This window comes from Podarcis tiliguerta, assembly GCF_965153285.1.
Source record: "Podarcis tiliguerta genome assembly, chromosome: 1".
NCBI lineage: Eukaryota > Metazoa > Chordata > Lepidosauria > Squamata > Lacertidae > Podarcis > Podarcis tiliguerta.
Window position 1 is genome coordinate 35462704 of NC_139534.1, and position 26017 is coordinate 35488720.

General features: G+C 41.8%; 1 protein-coding gene across 9 annotated transcripts in view; it reads right to left on the minus strand.

The window, feature by feature from the left end:
• Positions 1 to 26017, minus strand: part of LYPD6B (LY6/PLAUR domain containing 6B) — a 58225-nt gene that overhangs the window by 16427 nt on the left and 15781 nt on the right. For 2 of the 9 annotated variants that reach the window (XM_083414234.1, XM_083414240.1), the window contains exon 2: positions 12329 to 12412. The exons of 5 other annotated variants lie outside the window; for them this stretch is intronic. The gene's annotated coding sequence lies outside the window, so the exon portion shown is untranslated. Of the gene's footprint in view, positions 1 to 12328; positions 12413 to 23691; positions 23748 to 26017 lie in introns of those variants that run through there. 2 more of the 9 variants (XM_083414241.1, XM_083414236.1) reach the window with 2 other exon arrangements.

A 26017-nucleotide genomic window follows, 5' to 3' on the forward strand; every position in this document is an offset into this window, starting at 1 on the left:
GCAATGAGTATACAGAGGTAAATGACACAACAAGGATAAACTAACATCTATAAGCAGAAAATAGCAACAGCAACAAACATTCCCTCCCCCACTGCATTTCTATACACATGCTCCCCTAATATACACACACTGAACATGTTATTTGGTTGGAGAGCCACACTGCAAAATTTAGAGTAGCTACGTTTCATGTTTGCACATTGTTTTGGGACATGCAAATTTGCATTAAAACGGAACTCCATCCCTTTATATAAGATATGAGTTTTGCAGTCATCATTAGGTTTTTGTATTTCTGTTATGTCCTGTGGCCAATATGAAAATAAAGCTAGGCAGGCAATATATCATGGTGGTGTCAAGTCCTGCTAATCTTAAACTTGAGGAGATGCTGAGTGTCTTTGCTGAGTAAAGGTTTCCTTGGTGTTCTATACCAGGCTTCCTCAACATCAGCCCTCTAGATGTTTTTGGCCTACAACTCCCATGATCCCTAGCTAGCAGGCCTAGTGGTCAGGGATGATGGGAATTGTAGTCTCAAAACATCTAAAGGACCGAGGTTGAGGAAGCCTGTTCTATACAGTAAAATGGACTAAATTCCTTGGGGCTTTGAGGCATCCCATGAAACTACTTCAGCACTATGATGTTGATTTGAGACAATACTTCAATATTAGCTGCCAATTACCCAGATGTTTATATTACACTTCAACAAGTCCAGATTTGCTTCAGAGTACAAAATTGTGCCGCGTCAGATAAGAAGACTGTGCAGGTTTATTTTATTTTTTGCACATATTATACATCACATCTGACATGGCATGGCACTTGTGTTGAACACAAAATGTAAAGTAAGAATTATCTCATTGAAATGAGTCAGCTCCTCTCATAAGTGAGAAGTGGCCTTTTTAAAGCATACTTTTTAAAAACAGGGGCACTGAAGCTAAGGTTAGCATTCGACCATTGCAAAAATTTCCTTTTGCAAAACAGACTGTTCTTCCTCCCCCCCCCCACCCTCCATCCCCCCTCTCCAGATGTGGGGATGGTGCAAAGCCACACAAGGGGAGGGGGAATCCGCTTGGACTGGCATGAGAAGTTAGCTGAATACCGCCTAAGAATGCTTAACATGTTTTTAAGGCTGCAAATTTATGCACATTTAATCCCACTGAACAGCAGGACAGAAGTATAACATACATGGATTTGTGCTAAGATAATGAGACTCTGCAAATAGTGTTTTGTCTCTAGTTTTGCTAGTTTGTTCTAAAGTCTATGCCAGGGCTGGCCCACCCAAGAGGCAAGGTCAGGCAAATGCCACAGGTGGCAGGATCTACAGAAGCAGCAGATCCCAATGCAGCTCTTTATTTTCCCACCCCCTTGTTCCTAATGCAGATCCTCACTCCTTCTTCCCCGGAGGGAAGGAGAGGTGCCATTTTGTAGTTAGCCTCAGGTGCCAAAATGTCTTGGTCCAGCCCAGGGTCTATCCTTTTACTAATTTAAACCCCAGTCTGTAACCGTGAGTAAAGACTCCCAAAGCTGCACATCTGGTGAAATTGGGGTGTGCTTTATACAAAAGATGACACAACAGAGCTGCACAGCAGCTGTGTTGAAAGAGTGTATATAATCCATTCACAAAATATCCTGTGCTCCTAAAATCTTTTCTGCCAACTGTCAGCCTGAGGCAAATTTTTACAAGTGAGTTATAGCTTTCACTCTTGAAAACTGGGAGGGGTATATAATGGAGCTACTGACAAACCATCTTAATTACTACTGCTTTGAAAAATATGTTAGAAAGAAAGTCATAAAAAGCCCCACATCCAAACCCCCAAAAGAGATTAAATCAGTAAGAATTCCTTTGCTATGAAACTACCATATGGGTATACAAAGGGAAATCTACATTATGCCCATAAATCAATAGATCCCTTTGATCTCTGTGTAACCTGATGAATTCTGTGCCCCTGATTTACACACCAGGTGGTAGCAGGCAATTGTCAATCGGCAACCAAAAAGCAAAAAGAGAGAAAAAGAAAAGAAAACAGCAACCAGCAAGTTTATTGCGGACCAAAATGTTCACAATAGCCTTTGGAAATCAGGACGTCATTCTTCTTTTCTTGATGTGCACATATTGATCATGAACTGAATCATGGCGTTCAAATGCCACCAATAAAAAGCAACATTCTAATCTAGTTCAGGGCTTATATGGAGTCACAGAAACTACTGTGGCAAGAGTGAAAATTCAAGATTCATAAGCGTTTGTCAAGGACAGAATACAGGCATAGAGCAAGTTTTGTTTGTTTTTTATGTCCATGTAAACCCCAGTCACAATTTGGCACCTTTTATTGAAGTGAAAGAAATTTATGTGCATGCTTTACCCTTCCAGTAAAATCAAGGAGACAGGAAAGTGCCAGACTCTGGGAGGGGTGTGATCCTATTGTTTCAAACACACACCCCCAACATGGGCAACTGTTAGAAGACTAAAACGATTGTACAAGCCCCTGTCATATACTAAACCCCTGCTGGCTTGCACAAAAAGAGCAGAGTAAAATTACTAGCACTTAAAGCAGGCTGAGCATTTAATTCTTGGTTATTAGGCACGTATAATTTCCTGCAATTTAGACACTGCTGCTGGATGCCTCTTTGATGTTCCATAGTTTTAAGGTTGAGGAAAGACCACCACTAGCAGTACCATCTCAGAAAACGTGGCTCCTTGTTCTTTCATTTGTACTTGTTTGCTCATAGCACTGTGGGTGGAGGGGGAGAGGAAATCTCTTTTCTTTACATATTAAAATTGCTCTCAAGTATGCAGTTAGCAAAGCTTGTCCTAACAAATCAGTGGCCACACACATAAAGCAATCTCCTGGCTCCCAGGTACTCTGCACTCTGCAGCGTTAGTGCTACCAACATATATTCCGTTGTGCTAAGGAAGAATATCCAGCTGATGTTGTTCTGCATAATGACTGTGCCCTTATGGTCTATTTACACTGTGATGCTGTCAGACAAGTCTTATTGGCTTCAGTCTAGCCAAGGTTAGTCCCATTGAGAACCATAGGACTTGAGTTAGTTGCAACTAGATTATTTATTTCATTTGCATACCACACTTCATCCAAAGAGCACAAGGCAGTTCACAACGTGCAAAAATACAAAATGAGAACACAAAATACATAGCACAAAAACAAACTAATAACTCCCCTCCCACAAAAACATTTTAAAGGCCATAGAATGTTAATCAGCCAAAGCTCTGATTATGGAGAAATGTTCTGTTTGTATCATTGGTCAAGACGCAATGGGGACACTGAGTTTAACCACTTAGCTACCCAAGAGTATGTCATTTTGGGAATAACAGAAACCAGGGTGGAAATTGAACCTGGAAGCTTTCCAGAGGGTTAGCTATGCTAATCTCTGGTAGCAAAAGCAACGAAGAGTCTTGTGCCACCTTAAATAATAACAAATTTAGTGTGGCATATGCTTTTATGGACTAGACTTCACTTCCTCTGGTAAAGTACAGTGGTATCTTGGCTCTTGAACTTAATTCATTCTGGAAGTCCGTTCCAAAACCAAGGCATTCCAAAACCAAGGCGTGCTTTCCAACAGAAAGTAATGCAAAATGAATTAATCCGTTCCAGACTTTTAAAAACAACGTCTAAAACAGCAATTTAACATGAATTTTACTACCTAAGGAGACTATTAATCCATAAAATGAAATCAATAAACAATGTACTGCAGTCACACAATCAATCAGTAGGTGAACTGCATTCCACAGTCACAAAAGCAAAACAAAAAGAGACACAAAAACACAAAATAAATAGCAAAATCAGACAGACTTCAGTGTAACACTCAAAACAGAAGTGTGGCACTCAAAACGGAAGCGTAACACTCAAAACGGAGCATGTTCAGCTTCCGAAAAAAGTTCGCAAACCTGAACACTTACTTCCGGGTTTGCAGTGTTTGGGCTCCAAGTTGTTTTTAGTGCCAAGGCATTTGAGAACCAAGGTACCACTGTATCTATTTTCCTTGTTACTTATTCAAAGATATACAAAAGTTTATACCCACTACAATGTTATCTTTTTATAATACTCCACTTCATCCAATGTAGAAAAACAAAACAAAGGAAACCTATGCCACATTCAATTTGTTAAATCCTTCAGGTGCACCCATGAAATCTTAGTTGAGATTTCCAGTTTTAGCTTGTAAATGTAAAGCAAAAGCAAAAGCATTTCAGGCCTCATGCTTGCTGTGTCATCTCCCTGCCTGAAATCCTGGAGAACCACTGCCAGCCAATGGAGACAATTCTTCTTCTTCTTCTTCTTCTTCTTCTTCTTCTTCTGCTTCTTCTTTGGTGATCACTCTTAGCCGAGTAAGATTGTCTTCCATAAACACGGTTTTAACAATGAGTCCATAAGTGACTGTGGAGGCCAATTCTGGATCCACATGTCCTTCCACAGTGGGGATATTGTTTTCCAGGCAGGAGTTGATCATGGTGTGGATTTGCCAAGTGTGCCTTCCTCTTAGCTCGTTTCTCCCTTGTGTCCTGAGTTTGAGTGTCTTCAAAGTCCATGACACCTTTGGTAAAGGCTGTTCTCCAACTGGAGCGCTCGCAGGCCAGTGTTTCCCAGTTGTCAGTGTTTATACTACATTTTTTTTAGATTTGCCTTGAGACATTCTTTAAGCCTCTTTTGTTGACCACTGGCATTACGCTTTCCATTTTTAAGTTCGGAATAGAGTAGTTGCTTTGGAAGACGATCATCAGGCATCCGCACAACATGACCAGTCCAACGAAGCTGATGTTGAAGAATCATTGCTTCAGTACTGGTGATCTTTGCTTCTTCCAGCACACCGATATTATGGAGACAATACTGGCTACACTTATTCTGCATCTGCGCCAATCCTGTACGTTCATCTAGGGTTACCCGGGCAGGTATTATTTATGCCTAAAGCACATTCCAAGTGAGTTCTGTAACTCACTTTTCTCTACGGGCAACCATAAAAGGATAGGTTGCTCACTCCCCCAGAGTATGGTTATCACAGTATCAGGTCAGAGGTTAAATGCCCTAAATTATGTCGGTTCAGGTGAAGAATACAGCACTGCTTTGTAATGATTTTGCAAGAAGGGCTTGCAATTTTGCTTCTTAAGAGCAGAGGTGTTTGCTTGCTTTAGCCACTGCACAAAAGATAACAAGAGATAAGCATAAAGCTAGGAGCATAATAAAGCCGTGCAGATAACAGTACGTACTCTCAAAACAAACTCAACAGTGGAAGGAACACTAATGTGATGGTGACGATGCAAATGCAAGAGAAATACTAAGCTTGCTTTACTGCTGTTCTACTGCTTTTGTAACATGTACTTGAAAACCGAGACCTGACAGGATAGGCAATGAAGTCAGATAGTAGCTGGGTATGCAAGTTTTTATGACCCAAACTGTGCAGGTCTGCAAGACATTTTTGGTAACAAAAGCGGCTTGGAAGATTGGGAGGACTGTTCACATATTAAATGCTATTGAAGAGTGTCAAGCATTGGTTTCAATGTAACCAATTACCCAAAGTTGTTAAAGAAATATATTTCCGCTGTTAAGTAGTTGTATCCTCTTGGAAAACTTTGACTAAAATGGAAAATTTATTGAAATTTGCTGCTATTGTTTAATGAATTAGTTAGCTGCCCTTCACCATAAGGTCCAAGAGTGGATTAAAAAAATTTAAAGTGCACTGTTTTAAGAAGTTTAACACAAAGTACAGTTGCAAGACTGGAGGTGGATCATAAAAATAAAGATCTTAAGTGCCGGGGTAAGGAGACTGATAGAATTTCAGGGATTCACCTCATTATACCTGTCACACAGAATTCATGAGATGTCTTCTACTGAGAAAAATAAGCTTTAGTCTGTGTGTGTGTGTGTGTGTGTGTGTGCGCGCGCGCGCCAGCATTCTACCTCCCTTTACTGTCAGAGGCAATTGTTTAGAATCTAAGATCCCTCCCCCACCTCAGTTCAAACTCTTATCCACACCTGGACCCCCTTTTTTCTTACTACCAAATGTCTAGATTCCAGAGTCTTCCATATGTGTTCGTGTATTATGTATAAGCACTTCTTGTAATGGAGGAGAGGGGAATAGCCTTTGCAGTCAGGAAGGCATATCTTCATAGTTCCTCTTGGCATGACTGACCCAAGTTTTTGCAATCCGGTCAAGATGGCGGCAGGACAGGCAGTCAGCTCCAGCGCTCCACAGATTTTAATTGAGTTTTAACTCTAGCCCTAATATGCCCAATATGTATTTTACAGACAGGCATAAAACTGTTTGCAGCATATACTCCTTCTAATGCCTTCTTTCACCATTTCAAGGCTAAGCAGAAGCTACTTGAGAAGCCAACCGCATGCCACAGTGGAAGCATGTCAGCACAAAGTAGCTGAGAAAGGCATGCCACGAGACTGACCCCACGAGGTCTTTCTGGGAAAGAAAGGTGATAAAATGTATTCCCACCTTATTCACAAGTAGCTCTCCCATTAGTAAGCAAAGATTCCAGCCCTTGGCTTGCAACATACAGCTCCAGGGCACCAAAGATGCCAAAAGTGGAACATTCTGGAAGACCACAGTAGCAAGATTTATTTCAAGTTGTTAAATCACGATGAGCAAAAGGGTGATTTTCCAAACCAGGAAATGAGATAACAACTAGTTTGATAATAAGTTAAGTTCATTAAGTTCAACATAGAATATTCATCCATATTTTATTTTCTTTGTTGCCTCAGGTTAGCTAATATCACAATGCTTCCTAGATGTTTAATTCACCCTGTCAGCCCTCCCTGTCAATACTCAAAGGTCTGCAATCTGGCCATTTCAGTTTCAACCAGTGTTTCTTGTTTAACTTTGCACATAGTACAGAAGATTTACCACCTGCCAAATGCTATCTATTGAAAACAAAGCAAAGGTAAATTTGTCAAGCTGAGTTAGATAGACATTGTTTGAATTTCCATTTTATTACTCCTCTTAGCTCATGGTAGAAATTAGTTCAAATATCCCTCATAGGATTAGCAACAGTTGGTACCATAGGGAGCACAGAATTAACATGAGGAGTCCAATGTGTGCACTATATTGGCTGCACACAGCTCAAGGTTTAGAATTTTATGGAAATACTTGATCATGAGACTTCAGAGAATAATGTAGAAAATACCTGATGGGTTGGTCACAAAATATAACTAATGGCTTGCCCACTCCAGAGCAAAATGTGGATTTGCACACTGCCTGTCAGGCCCTCAGGCTACTTAAGCCACTACCTTCTCCATAAGCTACAGCCCTCAATAGCCCTGCTTTGTATTTTTGGTTGGTTGGAATGTGTCGCTGAACTCTGATAATGCCTCTTATTTGTCCAGATGTAAGTGTATGTAGAAACTAGCTGACTATACAAAGGCACATCTTCACATGATTTTCGGTTTCACTGCTGGAAAAGCTGCCATCCTGGCTTGCACAATGCTCTGTTGTGTTCAGTGCAAATTCTCTCTAGGAGCTGCATCTAATAGTGTCTAAGCCTTAGTGGAAATTGCTTCCACTTGTCAAAGAAAGTTTTATAAGAGTAGAAAACTGAATTCGCTGTAGTTTTACTGAAGACTGGAAGGGGTAAAAATAATCCATGTAGATTAACAGCCTTGGTTTAGTGAGAAGCATATTAAGATAGTCAAGTAACAGATAACTTTTGACACATAGCCACATAGCCAAAATAATTATAAGGACAAGAATTTTGGGAACTGTTTGCTATACTTCCACACTATCCCTCCCACACTCCGAGGCACCTTAATCACCCTGCAGTCTTCATCCCATATCTCCCTTTGATAAGAGAGAGGGAGAAGAATGTCTAGGAGGCATTCCTTCTGTACCAGTGATGGGCCACTTGGAAGAGACAAGAGAATGCTACAGCAGCAACTTTCCTGGTGTGATTAGAAAGCACCACAGGAGAAACCAGAAGTGCAAACTGCTGCTGCACAAGAGACGGCTGCTGAACAACCGCCATTCATTCCATTGAGACAAGCAGTTTGTAAACTATCTTCAGAACCATGCCAAAGAAAACTTAGAGAAGAGACATGGGGGCTTCTGCCCCCCTTAAACCAGGCATAGGCAAACTCTGGCCCTCCAGATGTTTGAGACTACAATTCCCATCATCCCTAACCACTGGTCCTGTTAGCTAAGGATGATGGGAATTGTAGTCCCAAACATTTGGAGGGCCAGAGTTTGCCTATGCCCGCAACTGTCATATAGCATTACAAGGCATAAAGACTGATACATACTTGGCTCCTGTGCACATTATGCCGCTCCTCATGTGTACTGCAGCATCTCTTTGGCTTTGTGTTTTCTACTCAGACGTTCCACTGCACTGGGTGTGTTTAGGATTGCAAACTTCCTTGCTCTTTGAAGAGTTTAAGGAACATGAGATGTTTAAATGCCTAGATGAGTAGGTCCCATTTGTGTGATCCATCAATTATAGAAAAGGGGTGCAGATCACACAGAAATTGCTTGCTTGGGCACTTAACATGTGTAGTTCCTGGGTTCACATTACAAGGGTCCATGCACAATAGTGTAATGCTCCCATGCCTGCTGTGTGTATACAGAACAAGGCCTTACGTGACCCATATATCAGTCTAGTTCTACCATGAAAACTATTGTTGACATTTATCAGTATCATTAATTAGGAGCCCCTTTTGGACTTTTTTGTGTGAAAAGGAAGATGAACACACAATATTTGGTTTAAAGATTGGGACAACACTGGATTATGAAAAGTGGAATAGTTGGATGTTACCGTGGAACGAATGTTTGAATAATTATTTTTATGTAACTGACAGATGAAGAATCATAAGTCCTTTCTTTCTTTTTACTTTGTATCATAGAAAAGCTTTAATAAAAAAAATTATGGGAAAAATCTGGTTCTACTGTGGAGCGTATGTGGGAGAGGTGCCTTTTTAAAAATGTTAATGACTTCATTTAGATACCTAGAGCTACTCTGATTTATGTACAAGAGTCTGCTCAGTAGATTGGTTAACCAAACTAATCAATATACCTAAGCAAAGTAAAAATTAATTATGTTGCCCTTTGCTCATTTCCACACACAATTATCTCCCAGGATGAAAAATGAGTCCTTATCTGGCTTAGCATTACATGTGAACCAGTGCTCACGGTTTGCTTCTCCCAAACTAACAAGCGGCAAGCCAAGAATAAACCTTGGCTTCCATTTATTGGAATATTGGAGAGAAACATATACTGAGCCCTGGTTCTCACATTCAGTGCTAAGCCAAGGCTTGTGGCTTATTGCTCCTAGCAGAACAGAGCAGCACTAGCACACTGCTTTTTTTTTTTTTTTTTACAGGAAGCTATAAATCACGGCACACCATGATGTGCAAACCAACCCTGTATACAGGGATTGGGAAGTGAAAGGATGCACTGAATATATATCAGGCTTTTAAGAAAAGTCTTGTAAACCTTTGAGTAAATGATCCTTAGGAGTGATCAAACAGGTACCATGCCTTGTTATTAGTTTAATTTGAAGGACTGCTGCTATAACCCAGTTTCTAGCTTACCCTTGTCTTTAGTTTCCTGAACACAGATGGTGATGATGTCCACTGAATCAGAACATGAACATAATAGCTATACTCTTCCTATGCCCCCCCCAAAAAAAGATCAGCATCTCCAGTAATAAATAATTAGTTGGAAGTTTGCCCAATGCCTTAATTTTTTTAATGTTATATGCAAGAGTGATCCTTCTTGTTTTAATTAACTGTCTCATATTTCCATGTGCTCCTTCTGAAACCTTCTCTTGAAACACTGTTCTGAAAGGTTTGCCTAACAGGGAGCATTTAATAATAATAAAAAAGGTCCACGTGGTGTTTCAGGGTTTGCTAGATAATAGAAAACTCAACAGTGTGTGTTTTTAGTCCTATCTTTATTGACAAAGGCATGCCTGCTGGCAGGATGGTCCACTTAAGAGTGTAGTACTTTGCTCTGAAAAATGCTGAACACAAGTTTCGAGGGCTTTGCTATCTTGACAAATTCCACCCCTGCTAGGAAACAGCCAAGCAGCAATGGCCATGTTGTACGACTGGGGCACAATTCCTCATTATTCTACAATTCCACAAGAGGCCCAACTCTTTCTTTCTCCACATGACAGCACTCCGGCACAATTACCCTTTCTTGTACCTTTCCCAATTCATCATAAAGTGAACTTGCTATGTGCCAGACCAGTGATACACTTTAATACAGCCTTTAAAGAATCCCAGGGTGAATAAAGTACCGTATATACCCTGCCACTCTCACACATTGGCCACTGCTTTATTTTCAACTGGGGACTAATGGCTGCTTAGGTCCCATTAATCTTCGATTTCCCTTTAATTTCCAGGTTTCTTATGTTGTATTTCCAGACTTCCAGAACACCTTAATAGCTGCTTTCCTTGGGTCTGTGTTCCACACAGCAGACTCTTGGTCAAATGTTCAGCAGTCAGCCAGTTGGCTTGCAGTATTAGAGGTGAATTCAGTATTGGGCTATTACCTGCAGAATTTCTATCTCTGTCATAGCTGATGTACAGCAAAGAGAGGAATGCACTCTGGGACTGAGTATCTCAGACCCTCCAAGTGTCCCTATTTTCCAGGGACAGTCTCAGATTTACAGAAGCTGTCCCGGTTTCTGATTTGAACCCAGAATGCCCCGCTTTTCCTTAGGACGTCCCTATTTCATTGGGGAAATGTTGGAGAGTATGGTGGGATGTTCCTATTGGCATTATGTGATTTGTTTAACATTTAATGTTTTATTATGTTTCTATACATGTTGGAAGCTGCCCAGAGTAGCTGGGACAACCAGTCAGATGGGTGGGGTATAAATAAACAAAGTTGTTGTTGTTGTTGAATAGGGTGTCTCTGCTTTCATTGGAGAAATGTTGGAGGCTATGGGATGTGGTCACCAACATCAGGGTTCACCCAGATCAGCTGTTCTACATGTCTCTGGCAGCACATGTCACGTTCATTTGGTTCCCTGGAGCAGGATAGAAGCCTGAAAAGTCAATAGAATCTCTCCTCTCTCCCTCTCTCTCATATATATAAACAGTTTATTTGAAAATGCTGCATTAATGGGCTCATGTTGAATAAGGGAATGGAAGGGTGGAAGGGGGAAGGGGACATGCTAGCAACCCATACATGCAATAGCACCTGTCACCACTTAACCCAGAGTTCTCTTGACAGCGCTTTAAGAGTATGTTTGCATAAAATCTCTAAACACTACTGTAACATTATTACAAGGAAAGGTAGGAACTGGGTCAACCGTAATGAGACGGCAGATTTCTTCTTCTGGTCCCTGGAAGTTAGCAAAGCCGGGCCAAGTTTCTAGCTCAGCCTCTCCAACAACAAACGGTCTTTGTGCACACCTGACAGAAAACGAGACGCCTGCATTCTAGTGTTAATAGGTCCAACAGAAATGATAAAGGTATCAGTGCCTGCATTCCCTGAGAAATCCTGGGCTTTGTTCACTCACGGTGGCAGCTATCCAGAGGCACAGTGACTGCAGCACTGTTCTCCAGTCATTCCTAAGTCTCTCTGCTACCATTAGGAAAACTTTTGAGGGCAGGAGCAGGGAGAGAGAAAGTTTCCAAGTTAGAAAAGAAATTGCCTTGGGTGGGGGGAATAATAATAATAATGCAATATTTATAATACCAGGGACACTGAACTAATTAAGCTGAGGCTGGCTTAATTATGTCAAATTATAGACATTGCAGAGGGTTGCAGCTGTGCAGGTTTCCCAAAATGACACACCACCCGGCACTATTTGTTGACATAATTGTGCCTCTAAACACTAAGGCAGAACAAACACTCATTTATATTTAAATTATATCCAGGTTTGCTGCTTTCTGTCTTCCCTCTTTCATCTCAAATGTGGCACAAACTTGCCACGCACACAGTGCTTAACCCCCATTCTTCTACAATCCCCCCGGAAACAACGACAGCAAGAGGCAGAAGCAGAGAGAACTGTGAACCAGTCATCTGCCTGCAAGTTTATGAAAATTCCAAGAACTCAAAACCATATTTGTCTAGCGGCGCCTGTTGAATGCTACCAGTGCCACCTAGCCTAAGAGAACCATGCATTCCAAACAGCAAACTCACACTGCAACCCCAGGCAATGCACTGGCTGTCAATTTGCAACTGGGCTGAGTTCAAGGTGTTGCTATTAGTAGATAAAGCCATTAACAACTTGGGGCCAATATGCCTATGAGATCGCCTTACCCCATTAGATGTGTCCACTTGACCACTTTGATAGGCAGAATTGGAACTTTTACAGGTGCCACTTAATACCCACACCCAGCTCTATTTTTCTAGAAAAAGAGGTGGCATAACTCACCATGAACGCCTCCTTTGTTCTCTTATAATGGCAATGGCGCACACCTGAGAGGTGCCAAACAGGATTGCAGTCAATATGAGACCACTGAGAAAGAAAACCAGGGTGTCAGCACACTTAGGGTAACCCAAGAGTTTGCAGAATCTCACATTAAAACTTTAGGAACAAAATCCTATGCCGCAATCCCCTAAAAATAGCTCAATGAGGCTGAGCTTTCTCATTGGCAATGTAGTGGTGAAGGTGGGGGGTAGAAAACTATAAATGGAACGGAGTGAAATTATATCATAATTGCCATTAGTTTCTTCTTCAAATGAGCCCTTTTATTGTCTGGCTGAAACATATTTATCAATTCCTAAATGTTTTCAGTTCTACCAAATAGTTAACCAATGCATGCAAAAAGTATATGGTATTAAAACAGTTGTTTTCAGCAAATGCTAAAAGTCGTCAAAATGAAAAGGCAGTTACTAAATGGATTTATAATAAAAGAGATAAAGAGATAAAGAGATAAAGAGGACAGGTCATCAAACCAGGCTCAGCAGCCTATATCCGGGGCTGTCAAGCAGCTCAAAATTCTGCAAAGCATATATGAAGAGCTGGTAGACAGTGAGAGGCAAAGAATGTTAACGTTTTGAGTAAAACCGTGTAGCTAGTTTCGAGACAAACCTGCCTTTGAAACTCAAAACAGTTCCACAATTCAAGCTCAGAACATCTGCAAAGGAGCTGAATGTTGCATTTCAAATATGTATGAATTATTCATCAAGTAAAAGAGGCACTTCCAAAAGGTGAGAGAGATCATTTGCAAACATAGGCACAGGTTTATATGGCAGGTGGCTGGCACTGAAGTCGTTTTCACACAGAGCACACTGATGCATGACCTAGTGATGGAGCGGAGCATGAAGAAGCCGAGTTAAGGAGGGTGATGGAATTTTAGAAATGGAAAGCTTGTGCTGAGAAGTTCACGTTAGAAGCACTTAAACTGAAAGCAGTTCCCTCCAAGGATCTTACCTGCCCAATGCCACCTGTTAACAATCAGGAGGTAGCAGAGGACCCTCTCTGATTCACTCAGGATGAGTACTCCATGCTTGTTTATCTCCTCATCGCATTAAAAAGGCAAGGCAAGAGGGTAGGCTAATCTGATTTCATTACACTGCCTCTGACATGAATTCTCAGAGTCGGCTTTGAAAATATGAAAACATTCCTCTTCTGTGCACCCCAGTCTAACTTGGTGGCTTATAATCATCAATCCAAACTTCTTGGACTGAGAAGCTTCTTTCCCCCTGTATCTTCTTTCGACGGCAGTACCAACCTTTGCTGCCACAAAGCACTTTTTTTAATATGTTCTCAACATTACTGCTACTTACATATATGCTTTTCATCTCAAATCCAATAGGTTTCTGTTGCCTGCTGTTGCTGGACTCTATACCTGGTCCCTCTTTTGCTCAGCTACCTGCATCTCTCTGTTGTCTTTTAGCATGAGAGTATTTGGTAACTTTCCATGGATGTAAAGAAATGTTGCAGCAGCAGAAGACAGAGCCAGTGTAACATCTTTAACAGCCTGCCTTCCAAAATAAAGTTGGGAGGCCGATATATATAGATGTTCACATCTCAGTGAAGGTTTTGGGGAATTTGGCAGCAGGCATAATAGAGACTCCAGAGAGCAAGATCCAGTTACAGAAATCAAGCTACAAAAGGCAACAAAAACAGTATTCATGTTTCTTTGTGGGGGGAGGGAGAAGCACAGAGGATTGGTATTTACAGGCAGAAGAAAATCAACACAAAGACACGCAAGGCATGGCTTCTGCTTGTTTGTTAAGGGTGGAAGTAGCACGCTAAAATAACTGTAGGGTCCAGATCCATGGTAAAAACTCTGGAGCACCGAGGGCATTGCCCTGTCAGCACACACAATTTACTATTCAATATAAAAAAATGCAATGATGTGATTCATAGCTTTCCATACAGGAACAAATGTGAAATTCAACTCATATGAAAGAGCAGGGCCGGTCTAAGACATTTAGGCACCTGAGGCAAACCACAAAATGGCACCCCACTCTCCACCAGGGGAGAAGGGGTGAGGGAAAATAATCATCAAGTGAATAAAGATGTACATCGGGGTCTGCTGCCCCTGTGGATCCCGCTGCCTCAACTTGCCTCATGGGTGGGCCGGTCCTGTGAAAGACACGGAGTGCAATGATCTTTTATGAAGATATCCTGCTGTGTGCACACAGCAAGGGATGTGTTTGCTGCAATCCGATAATCAATTGTTACTATTGACAAGAGATTGCTAAAAATCCTTACAGAGACACAATGACTCATTTTAGCCAACTAGGGTATTTTTTAACAGTTGAAACATTTTTGTACTTTCAACTTTTTTTGCTGTAATTTTATCTCCTAACGTGTTTTCTGTATTATGGAAGCTAATTTGACTTGATTGTAGGAATAACACCAGGTTGAATTCAACACTGTGCTCTTCCAGTTGTTCCATCTGTGCAAAGGTTTCAGGTTGCCAGGTGGAATGACTCCCCACCACTCCACCTACTGTACACTGTTCTGGGAGCCCTCCCAACCTCCATAGGGCCAATTTGGGGGGCATGCCTCCCCAATAATACTCAATATGACTCTTTCCTCACAACAGGTTCTCCCTCCCTAGACCTACCACTGCCTTCCCCACCATGTTGCCCACCTCAAGCGGGGGCTCCTATTTGCCTTCCTCCTCCGGTCAGATCCTTGCTATTTCCCCCTTCAGTTATGACCTCTAATGCAGCAGGACACAAACTCACGAGAAACATCTCTCATACAATTCTAGGTGCCTTCACTTTTCTTAGACATCCAAGTTCTATCACGGGCCGCAGTTTGGCCTTGCTCATCTACCCAATTGCTTGAGTACCATAAGTAAGATACCCTTGAGATTTTTCATCTTCACCAGCAACTACTTTCCTCGGTCTGGTGCCTTCCAGATGCTACCAGACTGCAATTCCCATGGTCAGGAATGATTAGAATTGATCTGGAGGTGGCCAGTCTGAGGAACACGGGCCTACAGGATGTCATGCATGTTTGAGTCATACCAGGGTAAAGCACACACCCAACACCACTTAACTTGGATGACCTTCAAATCACCACGAGCCCTGCAATTTTATAATTCCAGTTTTTGAGCTTCTGTGATTAGGGTGGCAGTGATGAGAGAAGAACGAGGAGGTAATGACTATCCATCTAACTTTTATTTAATTGAAGTGAAGGTTATTGTGCCTAGCCTTGACTGGTGGCAGAGAGCCAAAACCTTGGTAACAAAGCTAGTGGTTCATCTTTCATTCTGAAGCTTAGTCAATGTGTTAACCACACACAAAGGGGTATAGGGGTGGGGAACCACAGGAGATTAGCTCAAGATAGTGCTCCAAGGTTCAAACACATTCATGCCAAAAAAGATAGCTGTGATGGACTCTCAAAATGTCCTGGAGTTTCTGCCTTGCAGGTTCTTGGCTTTGTCTCTTGCTGTGTGTCTTCTGCTACGGATTAATATTGTAAATATGTCCATTATTTAATATCACCCTTTTGAACCTGCCTTCACTGGTAGGTAATGTGCTGAGGAACAGGGACCTTCCCTATAGCAGTGCCAAGGGATGGACAGACTAGTCCATGTTACTTTCACATGTGTTCATTCATAATTTTGTTCAATCTCAATTCCACATTAAAATTACAAATTTTTAAAAAATCCCCCCAAAATTGCATTTAAATAATATTTGTTTTACTGTATTTTATCCCTAAATATGCATTTCTAAATGCATTTTGGCACTTTTACAAGCTGAGAACAGCATACCAAAATCTGGAGAAGAGAAAAATCTGATAAGGATAATGGACTGCACATTACTGTGGGAACTGCAAATCAGGTAAGTTCAAATCAGAAACCACCAAGATCAAATTACTCAAACAACCATAGTGATGCCTTGATTAGGACATTCCTTTCCAGACATATATACATATATATATTTCTGCATCACCTTTATTTTGTATAATATACTTTCCCAGTCCCCACCCTGGCCCAGGCTTTTAGTGGATGGTGGGTTTTGTTCTCTCTGATGCTCTTCTTTACACTGGCTTTTCAGTGGTTTTTCTCGTTTTTTTATGCAGCTTTTTGTGACTTTCCTAAACCAAAGTTCCTCCCAAAGCAGTAGACACCCCCCTCCCACTGTACCAGTTCAGCTAGCAGCTTGGGCCTCATATTTTGGGAACGGACTAATCCTGATTTATTTATTTTTAAGTCCTGCAAGTAGAAAGCTGAGCCGCACCACCTTATTCTGCTGCATGTGCACACCAGTCCTTAGGACTTACTATCTACACTATGAATCTGAAATGGTCATTCTCCCAGGAATCCTGCAGAGCTGGGAGGCAGGGGAAGGAGCACCTACTGTAGAATATGCCCTGTGATTGTAAGCCAAAAGGTTACTGTCTTATCAAGGTACACAAAGATGTGTTTATGGAGGTTAGGTTGCTATGGATGGCTGGACTGGAAGAAATAAAGCAGAAACCAGGGAAATAAGCATGAAATAGTATGAAACATGATCAGATGATTTGCTTTTGTCTGAGCTGTTGCATGCTGAGGAGATCAAAACGCAGGAAACCCACATTAATAGATGGCATGCCACATACATCTCAGGCAAAGAGAAAGATTTATTTGCTCAGCGCGAGTGTTTAGAATGCCATTATAACTGCGGCCTCAAGGAACTGCCCTTGCATGTCAGATACATAGTTGGTCTTTGTGCTGCAGGAAATGAACACCCGCAGGAAATGAATACGCTGCCAAAGCCACTTCAGTTAAAACCTATTTGGGAAATCCAGGAGGTTCTCTAAGCCACTGATCACAGTACCATGACAGGTTAACTGGTGCAGCACAAGAGACCAGGATGAGTCACAGTGCAACAAGTGTGTTAGAGCTTTAATACAAATCAGAATACTTCACCGAATGTATGCATTTGCAGAATTTATTGTCATTCCCAGAACCCCACAACTCCGATACAAGCCCTTGCTTAGATACGAAATATTGATCATGACGGAATCGCAGAATATTTGTTGCGTTACGAAACGTTGATCATGATGGAATGACATAACATTTGTTGTGGCAGGGTAAGCTGTCACCTTCCACGAAGCATTGGCTGCATCCACCTGAGCCTCATACCTTTCCATAACAACTCTCTTATAAAAAGACCTACTGTAGATGTACAGTACATTTGAGATTAAGGAACCATTGGCTACTGGAACAGGAAACTCGACATTTATCCCAGTCAAAATAATCAAGCAGGTTCACCAGCTGGGACAAAGAATGTTCAGGTTCAGGTAATGCCAGCAACTCCCATCTCACATCTTCAGAAACATGTGAATGTAGTATGAGATTGCACTTTCTAGTTATAGCCTGTTAGCTGTGGCTTTTGCATCGGTCTGAATGAGATGTATGTGCGTAAGGCTCTTCCATGCAAAGGAGAATCCTGATTGTCCCAGGATCCCACACCTGTGTTGATTTCCTTTCAATCTGACACCATTGTTTGGTCAGCAGATGACAAAGGCAGGGCCAGTGTGGGGTCGTTTTTAACCAAAATAATAACAACAATGAAGTGTTCATAGTCATATATTGACAGAAGTGTCATAGGTGCCAGCACAAAATAGGCAGCAGGGGGGGGGTACTGGTACTCTTTACTGCCACACACACAAAAAGTCCTGGCCCAAGAAACAGGTCAACTTACAAAATATAAGGCCAGCAGTCACCATCTCTCACTTTCTTTCCCACCCATTATAACATGAATTCCTCAATGTAAAAAAAAAAAGCACCTTAATCCAAAACTTAGAGCTGCGGGCTGCCCAACACGAGCCAAAGGCTTCAGAAATTCTATCAGATCCAAACCATATGTAATTAAGCACAAGAACTTCCATCTCTGTCTACTGGAGGTCTTTTCTGCATCTTACACAATCACACTTAGATTTACATATAAATATTTATCCTGGTACATAAATTTAGTTGTGTGTTCTTTGAGCTATTTTTGCTGTAGGCCTATTCACACAAATTACAGATATTACAAACATTTCTGAAAGGGTTTCCTCCAAACCACTTTGAAGATGCGGCTGTCTCTACACCCAATAAATACATATTACACTGAGAACATATGACCCGGCTTTTTCTTGAGTGATAAATTAACTCAGGTAGACATTATGGTTTTACAGGCACTGCAGTGCTTGTTTGGTAGGGGTTTTCCCTGCTCTTTGTGTGTCAGATCCCAGCTCTTTGACTAGCTGCCATTTTGAGAGGCAATCCTTGCTTTCATCCTCTTGTTGCTACTGTTGTTACTCTCTGCCACACCCACCATCATGCTGAGTACTAAAATCTCTTCTGTTGTGATTTGGACAGACAAGACCCATTCATGGTAATGCTGGTTACATGCCAAATTTCCCCTGTATGAAAATGAATGATTTTCCCCCTGGAGCATACTTGAGTTGGCACGAAGCCAAAGGATACGAACCCAAACACACAGAGAAACACACTAACAATGAGATTCGCAAACAAAAAGTCAGCTTCCAAACGAGTAGTCACGCAAGTCTGTTTCAACAAAAACAACAAAGTCCTATACCACTTAAAAGACTAACAAATGCACTGAACGAATATTGCTGATAATGTTTTGTTAGGTGGCAGTTTGCCCATCTTCATTCTGTACTTTCTCTTGTTTATACTTAATAAACATTTGTTATTTTCCTGTCAAAACAGAACAAGAGACTGGCATAATTATGACATAAACTATGTCTAAACACCGCAGTTGTTCAGTTCTATTCTCAGGACAGTTGACAAAATGAATAAACCAGTGCTTTTTTTCTGGGGGGAAGCAGGGGTAGAAGAAGAAGAAGAAGAGTTTGGATTTGATATCCCGCCTTTCACTCCCCTTCAGGAGTCTCACAGCGGCTAACATTCTCCTTTCCCTTCCTCCCCCACAACAAACACTCTGTGAGGTGAGTGAGGCTGAGAGACTTCAAAGAAGTGTGACTGGCCCAAGGTCACCCAGCAGCTGCATGTGGAGGAGCGGAGACGCGAACCCGGTTCCCCAGATTACGAGACTATCGCTCTTAACCACTACACCACACTGGCTCTTCATGTACCCCTAGACATTTTGTGAATCTAACGGGAGAGGATTTAAAAAAAATTCGTTTCTTCTCTAGCACGGTGAATTGTCAGTTCCGTTGCTACCCCTAATGGCGGCCTCATTTCCTGTCACAGTGTTTCCTGAGTCTCAGACAGAAGCGAGGGTTTAATGTGTGAAGTAGGAGCTGGTGTATGTAAATCCATGGTTTTTGAAAGGACAAATCTGGCGATGAACACCAACAGAAAGCAGAGGAATCGGGAAGACGCTAGTGCACACAAACTCATGCCAATGTGGAAGTTACTGTGATGGTCAGCTGTGTAATATGAGGTAATGCATGTTATTTGTACTTTTGTCCATTTACTGAATTTATTTTTCCTGATTTGAACTATAAAATGATTATTTTCTTGAGTCAAAATGAGAGTACCCCTAAACATTTTTTTAGAAAAAAAGCACTGAATAAAACAATTGAAATGGAAGCTGAAAGGATAAAAGATAAGATAAGTGAAAAGGTAAACAAGTGGAAAATGAAGCAAGATCCATACCCAGTTCCCTAACACTGGTGGGCCACCTTAGTTAAACAGAGATGTTATAACGAAAGGCCTCTTAAATTAAATCAATGAGTACTGAAGAGGTAGGAGAAGCTGACAAACGGGTGCCTTCTGGTGAAGCCAAAAAGGTGACTCCTTTTTGTGGACTTGAGTCCAGTTGATTAGATAAGTGAGGTGTTGCCATCAGCTGGCAGGAATATATATATATACCTGTGGGTGTAAAACTATTCACAAAATGCAGTAGTTAAGTTATACACAGCACAGTCAGCTAAACTGTGTCTTTATATAGCAGCCACTTAATTTTTGTATACAAATTCCTGTCAACTTGGAATTTGGCCCATCAAAATCCTTACCAGCCCTAGGGCCAGGCTGCCATAGCATATATTTTCACACTGGTTTTTTTTATTTTTTTTATTGTGGCAGCATGGCCTTTGCGTAATGTAGTGCCATCCAGCTCTCATTTACATCACGGAATCACAGGGGACAGCAGGAGCTGTATGTTGAAAACAGAGGCAGCAAATGGCCACACAACAAGCACAGCAGCAGGAAGCAACCATATAATACATACAGAGATAGCTATTTCAGGAATGTCGAAGGCCTTGTGCGTGCCTGGTAGCTTTTGAGTTCTGCTCTCTGAACATCAACGTGCACATGCATGCATGTACAGGCATGCACTTGAAGGAGCATTGCAAATTAGTTTTCAAAGAGCTCGTAATTTCAGAAGTAGTTAGCCATAACAGTACTCATGTGGGGAGTGCAGAATTATCAAAAGGTACATGTGACAGCAGTTGAGCCACGTCTGCAAACCCAGCTCACTGCAGAACAGCAATGGGCTGAATAAGTGAGTTCTAGTGGAAAACCAGCCAATAGGTCGAAGCTCTTGAACCCCTTTTTTACCTATCTCTTCCTCTCCCCCAGCCATCTCCACTTTCCATTCTCATCGTGCTCCTCAAACCACCCTTCCCCTGCTGTTAGGTACGACTGGAGGGTCAAAGACATAACTGCCCCAATTAATGTGAAATTCTTATTTGTGTATTAAATTTATATTGCACACTTCCTCCCAAAGGAGCCCAGGGCAGCAAACAAACCAGTCATGAAATAATGCAATTAAAAATATACAAAAACAATTAAAAGGTTATTAAAAAAAACAAAAATTATCTCAGCAGCATGGTTTTTCAGAATGTGGCTAACCTAGGCATGCATCTGGCACCACAAGAATACAACAGTACAAACAACAAAACATAATTATTATGGCATAAGCTTTTGTGGACTAGACTGGAGTGTACTTCATCAGATGGCAAGAGGTGTTATCCTTCAGCTGACCTGGTCTAAGGTGCTACAGCACGTTTAGTAGTTTTTGCTCCAACAAGCCTACGATGGAAAACAGATCATCACAGTGGGCCACAGCTGCCCACATGATATACGGCCAAATGGAAAGTCCTAAAAATGTGAGATTGGAAAAGATGATCTTGTATGTAAATATACAAGCAACAACAGTGCTTCAGTGCATTCTATTCTTAAAGCAGAATGGCAAAATATAGCAGGAGTGCTTCAACGTAGCACTGTGGCAATCTTTCAATCAGTGCAAGCTTTTCGGCTTGCCAGATGGAACAATCCCTCCTCCTCCTCCTCTTCATCTCCTGTGCCCTGTTCTGGGTTTTTCCTCAACCTCCACCCAATTCTGGGGGGCTTGGGTTAAGGAGAAGGAAGGAAATCCTCCCACAGGCTTATGCTAGCAGGACAAACAGTTGAATCCCGACCAGTGCTTTACTGTTTGCATGATATTTGGACAAGGAATTAAGAAACATATGTTACCATCACAATCTGTTTGTTTTAAATAGTAACTCTCAAGATACATTAAATATTTTGCAGGAATCCAGACATGCCATTTATTTCGGCTTGTTCTATCCTTCCTGCAGTAATAGCAAGAGGGCTTCACATAGCTGAATGATAGTGAGCCAAGAGCCCATTTATATAAGACAAGATTACAGCATATCAGTTGCTGAATATATCTTGCTATCTGCTTTTCAGCCGCAACAAGTTGTAAATCCTAATAAAGAATTCACCACAGACATGTGAAAAGTAAGAGAGGGAAGAAAAGGACAAGGCTGCAGTCAACACAAACAAAGCACAGAAACAGGATCTAATTAAAATGAGGTTGGGATCTTATCTTTTAAAAGTGGTTAACCACATCAAACGCTGGATATGAATGTGCTTAGAATTTAAAACTATTTTTTTTGCAGATAAAGTCATTTCCAGAGATAATGAGGCAAATGCTGCTGTTAAAAGCAAAGTAATAGATATGCAAAGACTGGAAGTGTTGCGCACCCATACTAACAGAAACCTATCTAAGAAAAAGAACCACATTACACCTGCTTTGAGTGACTGTTCCAATGGGTAAGCACCAAGACAAACTAAACATCAGATAAAAATAATTTATCATGCAGCTGAATCGTATTTATTTATCTGGAGCATTTTTATGCTGCTCTGTAGCCAAATAAGGCACCCAGAGCTGTTTGCAAATCTCAGTGGATAACAGAGTTCCTTCCCTCAAGTTTACAATCTAAAAATTACATGACATAAAAGGAAAAATGATTGGGAGGGAGGAGGGGAAAATAAAACATGGCAACCCTGAAATTTGTCTAATCCTCTTTCAAAGACATCCAATTTGGTGGCCATCACTACAGCTTTCAAATAGCTCACTGTTTGAAACATTCAAACGCATTCAGGTAGCCGAGCAATGCCTAAGCTCTTTTTTTTTAATAGAAAACAAACAAACACAGTTCCCACTGGTCCCCAACAGACACATAGGTTAAAAGGATACAGCCGAGGATATAGTGCAAGGGTGGGGAACCTGCTAGATATAGTTGGATTAAAACTCCCATCAGCCCCCGCCAGCATTGCCGATGAGATTATGAGAGGTCTGTTCACCTTTCTGGGGTGGGCAGCTTTGAGGATGGGCCCTGAGCTGCTCTTGTGAACAGTGAGAGGCCGGATCGTCTCCCTGCCGCCAAACTAACCAAATTGACCAATGGCGACAAGGCCTTTGGGACATTCCCTTGGGTGTGGCATCAACTGCCCAATGGCGGCACTTGGCTCCACGCCCAGGACAAGCATAAAACGCAGTCTGCCAGGCCATTTGTATCTGGAGAGACATAATTTCACTGCTCCTGGTATAGTGTCACAGGTAAAGAGCAGGTATACCCTCCAAACATTCCACGATGAGAATGAAAACTACTCCATTATCCTCTCATCAGATGATCAATCTAAAAAAACAGGGCAATGTTTTATCTCTCTGTGTGTGTTGCATGCCCATGTGATGTGTGCATTTATCCTGGTGTGTTTGCAATATGTGTGGTATGTACCTGCACCTGCCAGGGATGGGCTGGCCACATCCACTTTCTGAGCACACTGGCTTGCAGCCCACAAACCTGGTGGAGATGCAGCCCTCAGGGCCATAAATATAGGCCACCCCTGTTAGAGCCAATTGCCAGACAGGGCAAGATATAAGCAAGTAGAAGGATGCTTTGATTTGATTGTTTTGTCTCATTCAACAGATTTAATTTTTGTGGAATATCTCAAAAGTTAGCAAGAAGACTATTTTCATGCTCCCTCTTATTAGTATCACAGGCAAGACTCATTCTGGTTTGCCTATGCAAGTTGAAGCAGGAATACATGCAATGTGACAATCAAAGGGCTCGCCTACCCTTCAAGTAGTTCTTAATGGTTTCATACGGCCAACTGTAGACAGCTTTTGTTTGAAGTGCTGCGAACCCTAATGCTCCTGCAAGGCAAGGCCAAAACTAGGCATTATTTCACCCAGGTCAAAGATCTGGTTTGGCACACACACAGGCTGGGAGCCTCAATGGCACTGCTCTGGAGGCTTCACTAGTGGCAAAAAATCTGGCTAGCCCACCCCCAACCCCGTAGCTACAGCTCTGCTGCAAAGGACCTAACCAAAGTCAAACTACCAGGATGTTGCTAACACTGGTGTCAGATATGAGTCCTGGATGCAGCAACACAAACTGACATAAATATCCTCATAGCTTAGAGTTGCAAATTTAAGGAAATAAGAGATGCAGTTTGATAAAAGACACACTGCCACAGTTGCACAGAAAAAGACTCAACAAGCATTTGCTTAATAATTATAATAGTACTGATAACAATAACAATAATAATAACAATAATAATTTTAGATTGTGCCTTGTTTTCTTTGTGTGTCTCATTCTTTTTTTATTAATTTTATTATGGCTAGGGAGTCTCAAAAACTTGAACCAGTCCAGGGCTCTCTGGACCTCTGAGAGGGCCTGAACTAAGAAGTGGATCCTGCAACTGTTCTCATACACAGCTGAATGTCAGAGACGTACACAGTCTGCAAGGATGCAGTTGCTCCATGAGCCACATTTTCTTTTTGAAGTAGTAGGAGCAGGTGCCACCTTCTATGACAGAAGAACCACCCACAGTCCAGGAACGAGTCTTACTATGCTCCCCTCTATGTGGCAAAATTGAGGCTTCTCTGTAGTGACCTCCTCACTCCGTTTGCAGTCACACATCTCCCAGGGTCTTCCCTCGCCCCTTTAGCAGATTGGGGGCTGCATTTATTGCCTTTTGACTTCTGCACGACTGTTTTGACATTTGTAACTATGGTGACAACAGGCTTTGCTTAAAATGGCTTACCAGGAGGTACATGTTTCTTTTACCTCAGAGGAATTTATAATCAAACATGAAATTACCCGTTACAGGAGCTGGCGAGGTAAACTGGAAAGCATCCATTGTATGGCCCGATCAAATTTCTGCCCCAACCTTGCTCCCAGTTTTGGCCAACAAGTCACGTCCCTCACCTCGACATACCAGCTCATTCATTTTGTCAAACTAATGAAGTAGAAAACCTGGCTCACTTGACACTTCCCCCACCCCCAACCCCCCCAGTATCCGGCTGCACAATAATTATTAGCCACCCAACCTGGTTCTTTCACAGAGGAACTGGAAGGTCATGTCACCTCCACCTCAAGGGTATGAGATGTCAAGCTCATGCCATTCTAAATTCCCCTTGTTCTCAAGCGATTGGGGGGGGTGTCCATTTGTCTTTGCCAGTATTTAGAAAATCGTAAGGGTAGATAGTCATATTTGGAGTTTAAAAAATTCAGTTGTCTTATTCAAGAAAGAACAGTGTTTACTATTTCTTTATTTAATATCAAAGATTTATAAGCCACCTTTTTCAGAGCAAAACCCTCACAGGGCAGCTTACATCAACACCAAAACAGACAATAGGTCACTGCAGTCCATAAGGAGCATCACACCTTATATCTTCTTTCCACATGAACTTAGCTTGACTAAAGCATTGCCCAGCCTTCTGTGCCTTGTGTTCCAGCAAGGGCCCAGGCAGACAAGAGACATTTCTGTCTTTAAAGCCAACATTCAGGCCAACTCAAACCATAACCTCAAGTTTTCTTGACCAGAACTTGTTTTCATACCATTTCACTGCTTCTGGGATTATCAGATTCACCATGCAGATTAGATTTGCACCTCCTCTCTCCAAAAATGTACTGAGGGGAAAAAATGAAACCTACATCAGGAGCTTCAACGCAACATGATGTTTGGTCCTTAACGCCTACAGCAGGCTTCCTCAACCTCAGCCCTCCAGATTTTTTGAGACTACAGTTCCCAGCATCCCTGACCACTGGGTCCTGCTAGCTAGGGATCATGGGAGGTGTAGGCCAAAAACATCTGGAAGGCTGAGGTTGAGGAAGGCTGGTCTACAGTAACATTTACAGGATCTGGCTTCTAATTTAGGATATTGTCTCTGCTAAAGCTGTTCTCCATACCAGCAAAATAATAATTAACCTAAATACATGCTCCATGGAATGCCACATGGATAAGTTTTCCTTAATTCAGTGGGTGGAGATGAAAAGGTGGTTTCATCAGTACCAGCAGATACTCCTCCCTCCAAGTTGTCCCTGCCCCAAGCAAGTTATTACAAATAGGAATGGTATTCTCCTGTAGGTAGACAGGGCAACTAATCCAAATGATGA